General features: G+C 47.7%; 1 long non-coding RNA gene across 1 annotated transcript in view; it reads right to left on the reverse strand.

Annotated features, from left to right (window-relative positions):
• Window positions 1–6,669: 6,669 nt before the first annotated feature.
• The window catches only part of LOC133523182 (uncharacterized), a 75,578-nt gene continuing 63,465 nt past the window's right edge, over window positions 6,670–18,782 (reverse strand). Inside the window, exon 2 of the long non-coding RNA XR_009800199.1 lies at window positions 6,670–7,172. This is a non-coding gene — a long non-coding RNA (uncharacterized LOC133523182). The remainder of the gene's footprint in view (window positions 7,173–18,782) is intronic.

Raw genomic sequence — 18,782 nt, forward strand, 5'->3', positions numbered from 1 at the left:
CCAATAGACAGATCTGAACTCAAAGCCGCCGTTTCATCCATTGTCAGAGAGGAATTAAATAACTTTAAACAGGACCTGAAACAAGACTTAAAACTGACAAGCAACAACAACGAACCTAACCCTAAAATCACTTACTCTTCTATAGCCGCTAAACCCAGAACGTCACCACCCACACCCAGCACGCAAACATCTCAGCCGGCAATAATTATATCCTCCACCAGGGAAGGCGTAGGTGCACCGGAGACCCTACAGGCCTGGCGGAAGACTGTCACTTTCCGCGATACAGACTTCGCTCCCGTAGCGACTAAGTTCATATCAAATGGCAAGGTCCGAGTTGAGTTTAAAACTAAACAAGAGCGTGATGTGGCACTGTCAAAAACGAAAGATGTCAATGCGGAAGTTACTGCTGAAGCATCCCGTTCACTACAACCCATGGTCGTCCTCAAGGGTGTGTCCGAGGATGTACCAGCTGAAGAACTCGTAAATATTATTACCAAACAGAATCCGTCACTAAAAGAAATCATTAATGAAAATAATAGAATAAAGTTACACTTCAAAAAAGGCAACAATAATCCCAAATTATACAACGCCGTACTCATGACCACACCATCCACTTATAACGCCATTATAAAATTGAACAAACTCAACGTTGACCACCAGAGAGTACATGTGGAAGAACATGTGCCACTTCTCCACTGTTACAAATGTTTACAATTTGGTCACACCAGAAAACACTGCAAATCTGAAGATATTATCTGCTCATACTGTGCCGCACCCAACCACGAATTTAAAAACTGTCCCCTTCGCGAAGACAAAACAAAACTCAAATGTCACAACTGTGAAATATATAACAAACAAGTAACTGAGGAGAAAAATAAATATAACACAATTCATAGCGCCACCTCATTCACATGCCCTAGAATGCAATCCATGATCTGTAAGATTAAATCTCGTATCGACTATGACATATCATAAATATTCTGTAAATGACTATTATTAAACTGTGTGACAATTCAATTGTAAACCCTATAATTTAAGTATCTAATTAACTGATAATTGTATAATGTTTAACCTGTGACCAAAATACTGTTTTTGCTACGCACTGTCGCTGTGGCCTGCAGGACTCACTGGTATTGTCGGTGGATGCTGCAGGCTATAGTACTTCACAACATAAATAATATTACAAATCTCTTTTTAAATTCACAATTCTCTAGCAGGGGGGCGGTGGCTGGGCGGCCGCCCGCACTCATTGACCCTGTCATGAGGCGGGCGGTCGGGCAGCACATAGCGCCCCCTTAAAGCTTTTCGGATAGTTGGTCGCCCGTATTCCTAGCGAGGGCCAACTATCCCTTAATTGAAATCAATCATTCACTCCAGTAACACTCAACACTCACCCAATAAAAACACACTACACTCTACACGAAGTGGAGGAGTTTTTAGTCCGTAGGCGGCTGGGCACCATTCCCAGCTGAGTCGGACATAACCGTCGGTACGGGCCGGCGGTATACATGAGTATTCTCTCCTTCACCGCAAAAAAAAAAAAAAAAAAAAAAAAAAAAAAAAAAAACCTAACCTAACCTAACCTAACCTAACCTAACCTAACCTAACCTAACCTAACCTAACCTAACCTAACCTAACCTAACCTAACCTAACCTAACCTAACCTAACCTAACCTAACCTAACCTAACCTAACCTAACCTAACCTAACCTAACCTAACCTAACCTAACCTAACCTAACCTAACCTAACCTAACCTAACCTAACCTAACCTAACCTAACCTAACCTAACCTAACCTAACCTTGGCAACGACCCCCGTTGTTGCGACACAGAATGCACCACCCAATATAATGACCAGAGAAAGAAACAGCAATAACACTGTAAATACCAGCTACGCCGTGGTACTGGAGTCACTGGACCCTCGCAAAGAAGGTAAGGAGGCATTGCAAGAGGTCCAGGATAAGGTTGACCTGGTCGAGCTGGGCGTAGGAATCAAGGGCCTGCGGCACACCAAGACAAATAAAGTTGTCATTCAATGCGAGACTGAGGAGGACAGGGTTGTACTCAGCACCGCCATTAAAAACAAAACCACAGGTGTCACAGTCGGGGTCCCGCAACTCAGGAACCCCTGTGTCAAAATAATTGGAGTTATTAAAGATAACGCAGGTGAGCGCTCAGTGGATGCCCTGGTTAAACAGAACCCTAAAATTATGACCGGCCTCAGTGAAGAAGACAGGCAAATAAGACACATACGCAGTGTTAAAGGGCGCAACGATCTTCTGAGAAATGTTGTTGTAGAGGTTAGCCCACAACTGTATAATCGACTGGTTGAACAGAAAGTGAAGATAGGCTACCAATCTGTTCCCGTGGTCGATCACTCACCGGTCATGCAATGTTATAATTGCATGGGCTATGGTCACCGCGCCGCCAACTGCACAGCAAGCAGCAAATGCGGGCGCTGTGCAGAGGAACACGCCACACGCAACTGTCCTAAAGCTTCCTCGGTGGTTTGCTGCACAAACTGTCGTGGGAGCAACGGTGATCACAGCCATCCTGCATACAGCCAAGACTGCCCGGAATGGATCAAGTGGGACCGGATAGCGAGAATGTCCATCCGGTACTGCTAAGGGCCTCCCTGCAGGAAACACAAAAGGCAACCAACACATATCTGTTATACAATGTAATTTGGGCAAAGGACACAATGCCATGCAAGAAATGCTACAAAGCCTCAAAGAAAATGAGTTTGATGTTGTCTGTATGTCGGAGCCGTTTGTGAGCAACAACAAAACACTGGTCACTAATATCGAGGGGTATGACATCTACCAGCACTCTGACAACAGCAACAGAACAAAAGCATGTATTGCAGTCAGGAAAAAACTTGGCAACTATATTGGACTCACACAATATACAACCAAGAATTTTGCGGTGATAGAATTAACATTAACACCAGCCAGCAACAATATTAATAATAACAAAAAGCTGCTCATCTCCTCAATCTATGTCGAACCAGGGGAGGATCCCTCTAACACGATGACGCACCTTGAGCAGTTCCTCCAACAAAATTCAAACAGGGAGCACATCGTGTGCGGGGACCTCAACGGATGGCATACTGCATGGGGCTCTGTTAAAAATAATGACCGAGGGAGAGTGGTGTATGATCTAGCTGTATACCATGATCTAATCAGCTGTAACGTGGGTAACGACCCCACATTTGAGACCACCACGCATGGACACGATCGGAGCTCAATAGTTGATCTTACCTTCGCAACTCCCCACACAGCAAGCAATATCCTTAACTGGAGAATTAATCACGAACTCATACCATCGTCGGACCACCACGGAATCGAATTCTTAATCAAATCAAATTTAACAAGAAATAACAAGAAAAAGTCAAAATCCACTTATAAATACAACACTGACAGAACTAACTGGGACAATTTCAAAACCAAACTAAAAGAAAATATAGAAAGAAGTAACTTTCATATAATAAATATTGACGAACTGAATAAAACAGGACTAGACAAATACATAAATACTATGACTAGCGTAATACAAAAAACATGCGATGCGACTCTGACACTAAAAGCACCCCACCATAAGATTCCGTGGTGGACCGAGGAGCTGACCACAATGAAGAAAAAAGTCATATTTTTACATCACAGACTGAGAGATCTCAAACGCAGCAAAAAAGACCTTACCAATATCCTAAAAGAACTAAGCGAAGCCAGAGGGGAGTATGCTAATAAAATCCGAACCACCTCGTCCGAGCACTTTAGGGAATTTTGCAATCGACAGGGCAAAGACGACGTATGGTCCGTTACTAATCGTATACTAAAAAGTGCGCCACAACCGCAGCCGCCAGCAACCCTGAAAAGAGATAACGGTACTTACACCACATCGATCTTGAACACCGCTGATATGCTCGCTGAGAAGTTCTTCCCCGACGACTCCGTAGCCGATGACAGCCCACACCACCTGCAAATAAGAACACTCATTAATAACAATAACACACAACCAGAAATAGTAAACAATGAACAACCATTCACAACACATGAAATATCCGATATAATCAAGAATATGAGCCCAAAAAGAGCACCAGGTGTAGACAACCTCACAGCTGATATCTGCAAAAATTACATTGAATGCTACCCAGAAGCTATAACTAAGTTATACAACAGATGCCTCTTACTCAATTACTTTCCCACTTGCTGGAAAACAGCATATATTAAAACAATACCCAAACCAAATAAAGTAAATTATACAGAAATATCAGCTTACCGACCCATTGGTCTAATCAATGTATTTGGGAAAATCTTAGAAAAACTCATAGCGACACGCCTAACGTATCACATGGTAACTAACAATGCCTGTAACAATAAACAATTTGGATTTAAGGAGCAGTGCTCCACTACCGACGCCCTCAGCAGCGCAATAAATAAACTAAAAGAGAGCAAAAATGCCAAAAAATTAGTCGTTGCGATTTCACTTGACATTGCCGGTGCCTTTGATAATGCATGGTGGCCCGCACTACTCAAAAGGCTGATAGAGATAAACTGCCCCAATAATATCCTTCTAATCATACGTAGCTACCTAACTGATAGGAAAGTCACACTTAATTACTCTGACACAATTGTCACGAAGGTGCAAACCAGGGGATGTGTCCAAGGCTCAGTCCTTGGACCCATCTTCTGGAACACTATCGTAGATACCCTTCTGGAACTCAACATGACAAATGACAACCACATCCAGGCGTATGCAGATGACATTCTACTGATCTGCTCTGGGAATAACATACAGGAATTAGAAAATAATGCTAACAGTCTTCTAAATACAGTCTTCAATTGGGGTATAAACAATAAACTAAAATTCGGACCAGAGAAAACTAAGATGATTACGAATACTCCCAAAGCCAAAGCGGCGAAAATATTTATGAACCATACACCCATCCCATTTGATAACCAGTTTAAACTCCTCGGAGTTATTATAGACCAGCACTTACATTTTATTCAGCACGTAGGATACACCATAAAAAAGGCACAAGCAATCTATAAAAGGTTATGCATATTCGTAAAACCTACCTGGGGCGTACACGCTGCTAACATAAACACCATCTATAGGCAGGTAATCGAGCCCATCATTACCTATGCAGCCGAAATCTGGGGACAAGCAACCAATTACAAAAAGGTCTGTGATTCCCTCCTTAGCTTACAGCGGGGTTTTGCCATCAAAATACTCCATGGCTTCAGAACTCTACCTACAATTCCATCAATTGCGTTGGCGGGATTAACACCCCTACCCGAAAAAGTCAAAGAAGTGGCGTCTATAGAAATGGTTAAACGTACGCAAAAGACTAGTTACCTGCCCAGTGATATCAGCTACGACAAACGTGCAGTGGTCACAGAGTTATTACATCCTGCTCGGCGCCCCTACATAGAACTGCATGACATAAATAACCTAGATGACCTCGAACCCTACTACTCCACTGACATGCACCGTATATACACAGATGGTAGCAAGCATGACGGGGTAGTGGGGGCGGCGGTCATCATCCACTACCCAGATGGTCGGAGTAAACGAACAAAACTCAAGCTGCATAATAGCTGCACAGTGTTCCAGGCCGAGTGCCTGGCAATAAAGAGGCATGCAGTATGTGCCACGTGCTCGGACTGGAACAAGCAACCATTTTCTCCGACTCAAAGGCCGCGTTGCATGAAATATCCAATCGTAACAGTACTAACGCAACAATCAACAGTGCACACAAGTCCATAGTAGCCATCAGAGAACAGGGACGAACCATTCAGTTTTGCTGGATCAAGGCGCATGTGGGCCTCCTCGGCAATGAGGAGGCAGACATGACTGCCAAAGCTGCAGCCTCCCAACACAAAACACCAGATTATGCGAAATTCCCTTTGTCATACCATAAACGTAACCACAGAGTAGATGCAACCAAAGCAATAGACAGCACGTATCAAAACAGCACAACCGGAGCACACCTAAAACAATGGCTACCTACCTTGGAACACATAAATAAATTCAGACAACATTTTGAACTTACATTTCAAATGACCCAAATGCTCACTGGCCATGGGTATAACAAAACATATTTAAAAAGGTTCCACATTATTGATTCCAACGAATGCCCTTGTGATGACGTCACTCCGCAAACCATGAGACATCTTCTGGAACAATGCCCGCGGTACCAGAATTCTCGCATAAACCATGAAGTACTCTGTAACATAAACAACATTGAGCCATATAACATAGATCAAATAACACAGAAAGAAGCAACAATCGAATCTTTTAAAACGCTAATCAATCATATAGTAAATACACTGAAAAAGTTCAACAATACCTAATAAACAGTAATACCTACATATAGTAAATAAATAAACAGTATAAATCCTCACCGTACAACGAGATAAATATTAATGGTTACCCGTATCCTTAGCGGGAACCAAACACCTGACTGAAGTCCAACGGTCGCCCGTATCCCTTGCGAGGGCCGTTGGAACTACTTATAGTTTTAACACAAAAAAAAAAAAAAAAACCTAACCTAACCTAACCCAACCTAACCTAACCTAACCTAACCTAACCTAACCTAACCTAACCTAACCTAACCTAACCTAACCTAACCTAACCTAACCTAACCCGCCGTGTGGTGCCGGCGTTAGAATAGCACCACCCCATCTCGTCCCGTGGGTGTCGTAAAAGGCGACTAAGGGAATGACCGACGGATGGGCAGCAGCGTCCGTTGAGTGTTGTTATAACGCCTACTGCGGTCCCAACTCGTAAAACCAACTTATAAATTTCAAATTAAACCCCCATCTAAAATCAAACTTTCATCATCTTAACAACTCAACAACCAACAATAATCGCAAATCTCAATAACCAATTGTTATCTACAAATTAAATATCTCGCAACACAATTCAACTCAACAAAACTCAACCAGGGCCCATGGTCGCCCGTACTCAATGCGGGGACCATGGGTTCAACAGCTCAATCACAAAAATAACGCCGGGTCTCTAAACTGAGCATCACCATTGCTTTCGACTGATGGTGATGCCGGACCCGGCATCGTATAAACCATAACAGCCTTTCGAAATGTCACCGCGGACACAGGGTCGCCCGTATCATTAGCGAGGGCCCTGTGTCTTCAATCGACACTTATAAACCTCTCAAAAAAAAAAAAAAAAAAAAAAAAAACCTAACCTAACCGCGCCGTGTGGTGCCGGCGTTAGAATAGCACCACCCCATCTCGTCCCGTGGGTGTCGTAAAAGGCGACTAAGGGAAAACCGACGGACGGGCAGCAGCGTCCGTCGAGTACCTTTAGTTATCTCTACTGCGGTCCCTCCAACCACAACCAATTTCATAATTTTAAAATCTCAACCATCTCTCCACCACCATCTTAAACCCCTATCTTAAACACAATTAAACATAACTCTCAAAAACTCAAATCAACCCTTCTTCTATAAATTAAACCCTCTATCTTAAAAATCAACCTCAACCTCACAAAACTCAACCTGGGCCCATGGCCGCCCGTAATCAATGCGGGGACCATGGGTCCGTTTATAGCTAAACCACAAGAACAACGCCGGGCCTCTAAACTGAGCATCACCATTGCTTTTCGTCTGATGGTGATGCCGGGCCCGGTATCGCATAACTCACTAAAAACCCCTCACTAATGTCACCTCGGGCACAGGGTCGCCCGTATCCCTAGCGAGGGCCCTGTGCCTTCAAATGACGCAACAAACTTTTCAAAAAAAAAAAAAAAAAAAAAAAAACCTAACCTAACCTAACCTAACCTAACCTAACCTCGCCGTGTGGTGCCGGCGTTAGAATAGCACCACCCCATCTCGTCCCGTGGGTGTCGTAAAAGGCGACTAAGGGAAAACCGACGGACGGGCAGCAGCGTCCGTTGAGTGCCTCTATTTACATCTACTGCGGTCCCTCCAACCACAACCAATTTCACCAACTCAAAATCAAAACTAACTCTCTATCCAATATCAAACATTTCGCAAATTTCACACTAATTATAACTCAAACCAAATCAAATTTCACCGAAAAACTAATAAAAACGCAACAACCTAAAACATAACTAAAATTTCGCAAATCTCAACCTGGGCCCATGGCCGCCCGTACTCAATGCGGGGACCATGGGTCCATCAAAGCTCACACACATAAACAACGCCGGGTCTCAAAAACTGAGCATCACCATTGTTTGACTGATGGTGATGCCGGACCCGGCATCGCATAAAACACAAATATCATTCGCATATGTCACCTCGGGCACAGGGTCGCCCGTATCCCTAGCGAGGGCCCTGTGTCTTCAATTGACTCATTAAAACTTTCAAAAAAAAAAAAAAAAAAAAAAAAAAAAAAAAAAAAAAAAAAAAAAAAAAAAAAAAAAAAAAAAAAAAAAAAAAAAACCTAACCTAACCTAACCTAACCTAGAAATGGAGAAACTGAAAGAAGCAATCCAGAAACAGAGGGAGGAAATGGAGGAAGGAAGAATCACCTACGCAAGTGTAGCAGCCGGCCCACCTTGGGTAGCTGGCTTAGTAAAAATGAGTTTCGAGAGCTTATCAGATTTAAACCTCGACAACCTCGACAACTTATACACCTTACCGCCGGACACGCCTGTCCAGCGCGAACGCACACCGTCACCAGCTGGTGACACCAACATACATCCGGTGCTGGAGTTGCTCGATGAGCTAGCCGGCTACCTTGAGTACGAATGCAAGATCATACAAGAAAACCTAGAAACGACCAAAACCCACCGAAGCGTAACGATCGAAAATAAGAGGCAGATCAAGGTCGCGGCACAAAATGTCACGTCACTCTATGCGAGTTACGCCAACCAAATGCGTGCGCAGATACGTGACATTTTGAACCGAACACCCACTCCCACAGACCAGTCGGCAAAAGGGGTGCAAACAGACCCCGTCGACGGACTGCAGGAGCAAGCTAAGGACGTCGTGGCGACTGTCCAGGCAGAACTTGACCAGATTCGGGTGGAGCAAAGAGCCCTCACCGAACTGGTCAAAACTGCAATCGGCGGTGCAGAATCGGGCTGCCCAGCCGAACCAGCTCGCCCCCTATATAGTGACAAGCTAAAAAGCGCTGCGGCAAAACAAAAAACTAATTCCGCACTTGTCGCTACAATTGAAAATGCTCAGACGTCAGATGAGGCACTGACTATTATTAGGAAAAACATCTCCTTCAAAGACAAACCCTACGCACCCAGTAAAATTAAACCCCTTACAAAAACCAAAATCAGAATAGAATTCGAGCAAGAAAATCATCGCAACGAAACGATCAGCAGGCTGAACAACACTACCACCATCAAAGCCGAGCTAGCCAGGACCCTCTCACCGATGGTCATTCTGAAGGGGATCTACAAGGATACCCTTCGGGATGAACTAGTGGACATAATTACCTCTCAGAATCCATCGGTGAGAAAAACCCTGAGCGGAGACAACAAGCTCGAGCTGTGCTTCGTTGCGAATAACCGCAACAACAATTTATATAATGCGGTTTTTAAGTGCCCATCCGCAACATGGCGAGCCATAATGGACTTACAGAGGCTCAACATAGAACACCAGCGTGTGCACGCTGAGGAGCACTCGCCATTCAAACAATGTTTGAGCTGCCTGCAGTTTGGGCACACTCGGGTCCACTGCAAGGCCACAGTTAAACCCTGCTCTCACTGCGCCGACCACTCCCACACTTATAAAAATTGCCCAAACCGCAACAACATTGCAAAATGTTATAACTGTCACAGTCACAACACTAAATTTCAAACCAAACTTGACACAAATCATACCGCAGTCAACCATATTTGTCCCCGACTCGCTGCTGCGAAAACAAATATAGAGAGCAGAATTCAGTATAATTAATAAAGTTTCTTCATCTATGCTTCACAATATTTCATGTATTACAATTAACTTCTGTCATTCCACCTTAAAGTACAACAGCCATATCCGAGTAATAAATAATAATATCTCTAATAATATTCACATAAAACAACACAAGATTTGGACCTATGGCCGCCCGTATCATAGCGGGGACCTTATGTCCTAATAGTCCACGCATAACAACAAAGCCAGATGTTTAAATTGAGCATCACGATTTTCTCGATTGCGATGACACATCTGGCATCGCACAATTATACTAACGCCTCGCAAAAGTCACAACGGCAACAGGGTCGCCCGTATACCTAGCGAGGGCCCTGAGGCCATAATTGACACTTTTAACTCTATAAAAAAAAAAAAAAAAAAAAAACCTAACCTAACCTAACCTAACCTAACCTAACCTAACCTAACCTAACCTAACCTAACCTAACCTAACCAAGCCTTTCGCAAACATACTAAATATAACCGCATTACCCTCATTTTTGGAATATAAGCTCTCCTAATTTTTCCCCATCTTTTAAGACTATCCCGACCTCCGGGACCCTTCTGGTTCCGGAGATATTCCCATTTTCCTCTTTTTTGCTGAATCTCCTAAAATTTTTAAATTTCAAAAATTCGTAACTCTTCACCTATCACTCCGATCTTACTTTTATTGGTGTCTATCGTCTCTAATAAATTTTCCCCTTCTTATTCTACTTAGTTTTTGTACTTTTAGCTACTTTTTTCTCACAAAATTTTCAAAATACCTGTTTTGGCCCTAAAAATTTTAACTTCAAAATTTTATATTTTAATTTTGGTCCACATAAATTTTGTTTTGTTTTTGATTGTTTATAGATCTCAATTAGCGCCATCTTTTTCTGTATTTGGGCAAACTTGCCGACGTCTCCTTGCCGAGTAATTAAATCTTTTAATTTTCAATTTTCAAAATTCCTCGTTTTTTTACGTCTGTAATTAATTTTGATTTAGATTTTGACTCATTATTAGTGTAAATATTGTAAATTGTAGTATTATAGTGTTATTTTAAATTAAAAATATAAAATAGTAAAAATGAGCAATGAAAGCCTCAACCTTAACATGGAAGACTTCGATCAGCTCTACACCTCACCGCTGGGCGCTCATGCTCAGCGAGCACGTTCTCCGTCGCCAGAGCGCGACAGTAATATCCACCCGGTGCTAGAGCTGATCGATGAGCTTGCCGGTGATCTGGAGCAAGAATCACAAATAATACTTGAGAATTTAGAAACCACACACAATCATCGCAGTATCACAGTGGAAAACAAGCGACAAATAAAAACCGCAGCGAAAAACGTCACCGAAATTTTTGCCAGCTACGCAAGACAAATGCGAGCTCAAATTAGGACCATATTAAATGCGTCACCCACCCCCACAGACCAGTCGTCAAAGGGGATACAGACAGATCCCGACGACGGACTACAGGACAGAGCTCGGGACGTCGTCGAGTCAGTCCAGCAACAACTTGACCAGATTCGCGAGGAGCAAAAGACTCTTAGCGAACTGGTCAAGAATACTATCACCAGAACAGAGTCGGGCTGTTCTGCTGAACATCATCGCCCTTCCTACAGCGAACAACTAAAAAAGCCTGCCCCTATTAAAACGAAAAACCACCCCGCTTTGGTAGCGACGGTGGAAAACGTCAAAACATCCGCCGAGGCAATGGGCGCATTCAGAAGCCAAATCTCATTTAAAGACAGGAACTTCGCACCTAACAAAATTAAACCTTTAACAAATAACAAGATTCGCATTGAATTCGACAATACCAACCAGCGTGACGAAACACTTCAAAGGCTGAACACCACAAACATTAAAGCCGAGCCTGCCAGGACCCTTTCACCGATGGTAATTTTGAAGGGGATCCATAAGGATACCCTCAAGGACCAACTTGTGGACATAATCACCTCTCAAAACCCATCGGTGAGGGCAACCCTGTGCGACGACCAAGCGCTCCATTTGTGTTTCGTCACCACCAATCGGAACGGGAATCTATATAATGCCGTTTTTAAGTGCCCGTCTGCCACTTGGAGAGCAATTATGGAACAAGGAAGGCTCAACATTGAACACCAGCGTGTTCACGCTACCGAGCACTCTCCATTTCGGCAGTGCCTCAGTTGCTTGCAGTTTGGACATACCCGGGTCCACTGCAAGGCAACTATAAAACCTTGTTCTCATTGTGCGGAACAAACCCACACGTACAAAAACTGCCCCAATCGTAATACAATAGCCAAGTGCTACAACTGTCACAATTACAACCAAAAATTCAACAAACAGCATGAAACCAACCACACCGCCGTAAATCACACATGCCCTCGACTCGCTGCAGCGAAATCCAATATTGAAAATAGAATTTCATATGACTAATTTAGAACACAATACTATAACTAATAAATATACATAATTCTGGTTATATAATATACACAATTTTGGTAACTCTGTAATTCTGAGAAGAGCAATAAAAGCAATTAATCTACATAAATTAAAACTAACTTTCGGGGCATATGGCCGCCCGTATCACCGCGGGGACCATATGTCTCATAAGCTCAAACATAACAGCAAAAACAGATTTTTAAATCGAACATCGCGATACATCAGTATTTCGATGTCAACTCTGTTATCGCATAAAAAATAACACCCATTCAAAAGTCACTATAGCCCCAGGGTCGCCCGTATCACTAGCGAGGGCCCTGAGGCCAAACATGACACTATTTAACTTCATAATAAAAAAAAAAAAAAAAAAAAACCTAACCTAACCTAACCTAACCTAACCTAACCTAACCTAACCTAACCTAACCTAACCTAACCTAACCTTTTTTTTTTTTTTTTTTTTTTTTTTTTTTTTTTTTTTTTTTTTTTTTTTTTTTTTTTTTTATAGAGGGGAAATGCGTTACGCATACCACCCAGGCGCGGGGACGGGCCTGGGATGGTTATGTGGGACTCCCGTACGGGCTAATGGGACCCACGGTTTACCCACTAAAACCCCTCTTTGCCGCCTCTAGGCTGAAAAGGCGAGGTCACAGGGACACTGGAGCATTCTTCCGCGACCTCGCCAGCGGCTGTCCGAATAATTCCGGACACAACTCTGGAGGAAATTCGTTGTTCCCTCTACCTCCTTAATGGCGCATCATTATTTCGGCGCGCCAGCCATCACAGGGACCCTTGTGTAGGCGACAGGCGTCCCCGAGTCTGCCGCCCACAGGAACCCTTAAGGGGGAAGTCGGCGATCATAGGCCAGCCGCCGCCGCCCCACACGCTTTCGGCGCAACGGTTGGGAAGCCGGGTCGTCTTCCCTGTCGCGCTCCGCCCTTTCTTTCTGCACCATGACTGCCTCGCAGAAGTCCAGCACAGCCCCCCATGACCTGTCACTGTCCACCATGCTACGGACCACGGAAGGCAGCGAGAGGTCACGGCCTACTACAGTGCTTAATATACGGCGTTCTTCGTCCCAGGCTGGGCACACTTCCAACGTGTGCTGGGCCGTGTCCTCCAGGCAGTCACAGTGGTGGCATACTGCGGTCAGTTCCCTTCCGGCTCTGTCCTTAAGATACCTCCCGAAACATCCGTGTCCCGAGAGGATCTGAGTCAACCGGAAGGTTAACACGCCATGCGTCCGGTCTAGCCACTTTTTAAGAACCGGACCAATCGCTTCGACGGTGCGATGGCCTGCGTTAGGGTGCGCCAGCCTCTGCTCCCAAACCTCCACCATTTCTTGTCGAATTGCGTCACGTCGTCCTAGAATTTCTCTCTGTGCTGGCGAGTCTCCATTGTGATGCGCCTCCTCGCGCCAACGGTAAACCGCTGCGAGGGCTCTCGCATCCAGGTCCCACGGTAAAGACCCTGCCAGCACACATACCGCTTCATAAGAAATCGAGCGGTACCCTCTTATAGCTCTGGTAGTAATTGCTCTTTGAGGCGCCCTAAGTAAGGCTATCTCCTCCCTCTTTAAAATGTCAGCCCAGACTGGGGCTCCGTACAGGGCCATGGATCTTACGACCCCCATGTATAGCCGTCGACATGACGCTTTGGGCCCCCCCGTGTTTGGGAGTATACGCCCTAAAGCGCCAGCTGCTCCCAGTAGCTTCGGCATCAGGCGCTGAAAGTGGGCGTGGAATTTCCACCGGCTATCGAGTGTTAGGCCCAGGTATTTCATTGTGGACTCGATGCCGATCCGGGTTCCACCCACCACTATATGCGCATCCTGCGGTGGCGCGTTTCGGGACCCGTGGAAGCATAACGCTTCCGATTTTTGTAGGGCCACCTTTAGTCCCAGTCGCCGAATTCGACCGACGACGTGAGCGACTCCAGCCGTTGCCAGTATGGCGGCCTCCCTAAAGGTTTTCCCGCGAGCTGTAACTAAGGTGTCATCGGCGTAGCAGGTGAGATCTACGCCTCCCAGATTTGCGCCTCGCAGGACCCAATCATACCCAATATTCCACAGGAGTGGCCCTAGAACCGACCCCTGTGGAACACCGCAGGACATCGGGTATCCTGCCCACTCTTCCCTACCCGGGTAAGTGACAGACCTGTCCGAGAGGTACGCATTTACTGTCCGTCTAAGATATTCTGGTACCTGGTGGTATCGCAGCGCCTCCTTAACACAACCCCAAGGCAAGGAGTTAAAGGCATTGGCAATGTCGAGGGACACTGCCAATACGACTTCGCCTCGGGACACCGCTTCGTCAGCAAGAGTCTTAACACGCTGAATGGCGCCGACTGTTGAACGGCCGCTGCGAAAACCAAACTGGCAATCTGCCACGTCAGGTCCAACACGGGCGAGGTGCTTGATGAGACGGCTGGCTATGATGCGCTCAAAGAGCTTGGCGATCTCATCAAGCAGCACTATTGGGCGGTAGGCAGATGGTGAGTCTGCCGGGCGTCCTTCCTTTTTTATGAGAACCAGCTTGCCTGTCTTCCACTGCCGTGGAAACCTGGCCTGTTGAAAGCAAGCTGAGAACATTCGCAGCATTCGTGACTCCAGAGCGTTGCTGGCCAACACCAAGGCGCGACCCGGTATGCCGTCAGGCCCAGGAGCTTTGTTTTTTTTGCCTTGAGTCTTAGCACAGCTGCCCCAAGTTCGTCACCAGACACATCAGGTATCTCCTCCGCACCACCTTCGATTCCTGCGGGAGGTGCCATTGCCGGCGGTATGAAGTTATCACAGGCCGGGAACAGCGCCTCCACCACACTTCGCAGTAGATCCGGGTCAAGACTTCGCGTCAGGGGGGGAGCCCAGGGGCGAAGTTTGTTTCGGACCATCTTATATGGTCGCCCCCAAGGATCATTGCTTAACATTCCGAGCATTTCCCGATATGAGCCCTCCTTTGCCTGCTTTATAGCAATCTTCAGGCTTTTTGCACGCTCTCTGTAAGTTGCATACAGTTCCGTCTCGCGGGCAGGATCTCGGAGCCTACGCCTTCTCTGGTGACTGTATAGACGCCTCGCCGCAACACATGACTCTCGGAGTTGTGCGAGCTCCGGAGACCACCAATAGACCTGACGTCTGGGAGGAAGAGGCTTAGCTCGGGGCATCGCAGCATCGCAGATTTTCGTCAGCGCTTCGCCAAGCCATTTCGCTTCCACCTCTAACTCTATTGGACCAGCCGGAATCGGGTTCCATGCCTGGACCTCAGCAGCAAGAACCAATGCCTCTCTGTCTAGGCGTTTTAGTGCCCATCTTGGCCCGTCACCTGGCAGGGACTGACTGATTGGACCGCTCGTTGTACCTAGGGGTGCAGAGATTCTGAACTGTATATAACGATGGTCAGATAAGGACTCTACACTCTCTAGCACCTCCCAACCCTGAATACGATGAGCCAGAGCAGCATTAGCAAATGTTACGTCGACGATGGAACCACCCTTTTTTTTTTTTTTTTTTTTTTTTTGGTATCGCAGGGGTGAATGCATTTACGCATCATCGCCCCCCGGGCGAGGGAAGCCCATTGGGGGGGCGGTATGTGGGACTCGCTCCTTCCGTAACCCCCTCTGCTATTCAGAGGGAGAGGAGGAGAATACCCACTAACCTCCCCTGCGGCGTTTCCGTCCATGCCGTTAAGGGGGGTGCTGGGGGCTCGCAAGCATGTCACCTCAGCACCCCCCCGGCGGTCCCGACCCGGATGAACCGGGACTTCACACCAGTTTGGGGAGAGTCAGCAAACGCATAACTGACTCTCCCCCCTCCCATGTAGGGCCGTGTTGTGCGGGTCCCCCACCCGCTGCCCTACTGGGGTATAGCACGGTTCGCGTTGACGAACCGCCTAAGCCTCCTTCCTATTCGTCTGCGCCGGATCGGATGCGCATTCGGGTCTTCTTCGCGTTCTCGCTCCTCAATCTCCTTTTGCGAGACGACCGTGTCGCAAAAGGAGACCACCGCCTCCCAGGATCTCTCGCTGCTCAACATGGCCGCCACGACGCTGTGCAGCGAGAGATCATTGGTGCCAATGGCAACCGCCAGAGCATCACGCTCCACACCCCAGCGATTGCACACCTGCAGGGTGTGCTGGGCGGTGTCGTCCGTCTCACCACATTGGTGGCAGGCTGGGGTAGGCTCACGACCGATCCTGTGCAGGTAGTGCCCGAAGCATCCGTGTCCGGTCAGTACCTGCACCAGTCTATACCCCACCCTGCCGTGCATCCGATCCAGCCAGCCCTCGAGCGACGGGAGAACTGCCCCTATGGTGTAGGTTCCATAGGGGGAGTTCTCCAGGACCTCCTTCCATTTGTCTCGCATCCTCCCGATCGCCATTCTGCGCATGTTCCTCAGTTCTTCAGGGGCAGGGAATTCGCCTGTCTCCCTGCTCCTGATTCTCTGCCTGTGCGCGTCAGCGAGCACCTCAGCATCCAGTTCCCAAGGGGAGGTGCCCGCCAACACGCACGCTGCCGCCCAACTGACCGTCACATAGGCCCTGCAGACGCGTATGGCTATCACCCGTTGGGGCCTCCGTATCAGGGCTTTATTTTCCCCATTCAGCTTGTCAGCCCAGATCGGGGCCCCATATAGAGCCATTGAACGGGCCACTCCGGCATACAGACGTCTGCAGACATGCGACGGTCCTCCCACGTTGGGCAGCAGCCGACCCATTTCTGAGGCTGCCGTCACTATTCGGGGAGCAATTTGGCGGAAGTGCTCCCCGAAGTTCCAACTCCTGTCCAGTGTGAGGCCTAGATATTTTATGTGAGGCCTCACCTGCACCTGCTCTCTAGCGATTCTGAGGGAGGCACCCGCAGGCACCCTCCATCCTCTTTTTGCGAAGACTATCGCATCCGTCTTCTGGAGGGATACCTGCAGTCCTAAGAGGCGGATTCTCAGGATTATGAGGTCGGCCGCGACCTCCGCCCTCCTCAATGCCTCCCTCAGCTCCTTGCCTCGAACGGCCACCATTGTGTCGTCAGCATAACACATGAGGGCCATCCGGGGGAGTAGCTCTGCACGGATGGCCCAGTCAAAGCCGATGTTCCATAACAGGGGTCCAAGCACAGACCCCTGGGGAACACCGCAGGCCATCCGTCTCTCCAGCCGTCCATGAGGGGTGTTGCAAACCACCACCCTGTCTGTCAGGTAGTGGTCAACAACACGCCGCAGGTATGGGGGCACCTCATGGTATTTCAGGGCCTCTCGAATAACTGAGTACGGGAGGGTACCAAACGCGTTTGCAATGTCCAGAGACACCGCAATGGCACCCTCTCCCTTCCTCTGGGCATCCTCTCGAAAGGCCCGAAGTGCCCCCAGTGCGTCCATTGTGGACCTGCCATTCCGGAATCCAAACTGGCGGTCCGAAAGGTTGGGGCCCGTCTGGACTAGGTGCCGGTTGATCCTTGACGCTATTATGCGTTCAAGCATCTTCCCGGTTTCGTCCAGTAGTACGATGGGCCTCCATCCTGATGGGGAGTCCGCCGGCCTGGACTCCTTTCGCAGAAGGCACACTATGCCCTCCTTCCAGTACCTTGGAAACTGTCCATCCCTTAGGCACTGGTCAAAAATGGATTTGAGACAGTCTCCAAGGTACTCCATCACTACCGGGATTATTAACCCGTGTACTCCATCCGGGCCCGGGGCCTTTCTGCAGGCCCTTATTTTGTGGGCGACGTGGGCCATTTCGCCCTCCGTCACAGGGGGCACCGCCTCCGGAACTATAGGCTCTTCCTCCATGGGGACCACCATAGCAGGCGGGTCAAATTCCTGGGCTGGTGGGAACAGTCCCTCCAATATGTTTTGGAGGGTCCCTGTGTCCATAGCCTCTATAGGGGCAGCTTGGCGGAGCTTTTTCCTCACCAGCTTATATGGCCGTCCCCACGGATCCTGGTCCAAAGAGGCCAAAAAGGCCCCGTGCGCCGCATCCTTCGCTTGGGCAATGGCGAGATTCAAGGCCTTCTTGGCCTCGTTTAGCGCCACATGGAATGCCTCCAGTTCCTCTGGCGTATGCCGCCTCCTACGGCAGCGTGTAAAGCGCCGTCTTGCCGCATTACATGAGAGCCGGAGTGCGGCAACTTCAGGGCACCACCAATAAGTGGCCTTTCTCCTTTTGGGCGGGCCCGCTCTCCTCATCGAGGCGTCACAGGTCCTGATGAGGGAGGCTCGGAAACCATGAGCCAAGTCATCCGCACTGGCTTCTTCTGGCGCCCGGCGTCCCCATCTGGCCTCCACCATGGCCGCCTCTCTGGCTGCTTCCCGGTCTAGGGATGCCAAGCTCCACCTCACGAGTCTCTCGTTCCCCCTTGCCTGCCTCGGTTGTTGGCCTTGCTGGGCTCTGGAGACCCTCATTCTGATGTATAAATGGTCAGATAGGGTCTCCGTGTCTTCCAGCACCCGCCAGTTCACCACGCGTGCTGCCACCACCGGGGAGGCTAATGTTATGTCAATAAC

The sequence above is a fragment of the Cydia pomonella genome, chromosome 12 (genome assembly GCF_033807575.1).
Source record: "Cydia pomonella isolate Wapato2018A chromosome 12, ilCydPomo1, whole genome shotgun sequence".
NCBI classification, from domain to species: Eukaryota; Metazoa; Arthropoda; class Insecta; order Lepidoptera; family Tortricidae; genus Cydia; species Cydia pomonella.